At 54.4% G+C, this 924-nt stretch overlaps 1 protein-coding gene across 1 annotated transcript in view; it reads right to left on the bottom strand.

Moving 5' to 3' along the window:
- LOC107106286 (F-box/LRR-repeat protein 18-like) overlaps window positions 1-924 on the bottom strand; it is a gene marked incomplete at its 3' end in the record, with an annotated part of 10,480 nt that overhangs the window by 8,967 nt on the left and 589 nt on the right. The gene's annotated exons all lie outside the window — the stretch shown is intronic.

Genomic DNA, 924 nt, shown 5'->3' with positions numbered 1-924 from the left:
AATGGGCATACAGCGATGGGCTCCGCAGACAGGAGGTAAGTGTGATCGCGTTTCAGCCAGCATAAACTGCACCGGTTCCAACCGGTACAGTTTATGCCGACTGAAACGCCCCGTCTGAACGCACCCAGAGTGTTGGACTGGGTGGGCCTTTGGCCGGATCCAGCATGGGCTTCTCTTATGTTATGTTCTCATGGCACTGCTGGGACTGCAGGGGTACTTTCCCGACACCCATCCGGATCTACTGAAATGCAGGCTGCCTTCTCGGGGCTCGCTGAGCCACAAAACCCCGCAGGATTATAACAATTTAATAATAAAATTAAGCATGGCTGTTCCGCGGGGCCCAAAATAGCATGGGCGAGATGAGAAGGGGCTCTGTGAACTGATTAGGGATGCCAGCCTCCAGGTGGGACCTGGGGATCCCCCGGAATTACAGTAGCTCCTGTGCAGTCTACAGAGATCAGCTTCCCCTGGACAAAATAATGGGTGCGTTGGAGGGTGGGCTCTGCGGCATCCTAGCCCACTGAGGTCCCTGTCCTCCCCGGGCTCCACCCCCAAATCTCCAGGAGTTCCCCGACCTGGAGCTGGCAACCCAACCCTACCCATCCCCAGCAGGTGGCCAGTTGAGAAGATAAAATGGAAGAGGAGAGCTTTGTGTTCCCATGGGGTGGTGGGCAATGTTCCCTCTAAGCTGTGAAGTCGTGTGGGCACAAAATTCTACTTTGTGAGCCAATGGCCTTAAAAGTTGTGAGTGAGCCATTTGGCTGCTGCACAAATTAGCCTGCTCTGGAGCCCCATCCCTTCCTGAGCTAAGACAGAAATGCGTGAGCCGGAGGCTAAAAAACTGTGAGCTGGCTCACACTAACTCAGCTTAGAGGGAACACTGGGTGGAAGAGGTGGGGCACATACGAAATAAATGTATCCCCC

This window comes from Gekko japonicus, unplaced genomic scaffold (assembly GCF_001447785.1).
Source record: "Gekko japonicus isolate JY-2015 unplaced genomic scaffold, Gekko_japonicus_V1.1 scaffold3101, whole genome shotgun sequence".
Lineage (NCBI taxonomy): Eukaryota > Metazoa > Chordata > Lepidosauria > Squamata > Gekkonidae > Gekko > Gekko japonicus.
Note: the sequence above shows the minus strand (reverse complement) of the source record. Positions and strands in the feature narration are given on the sequence as shown.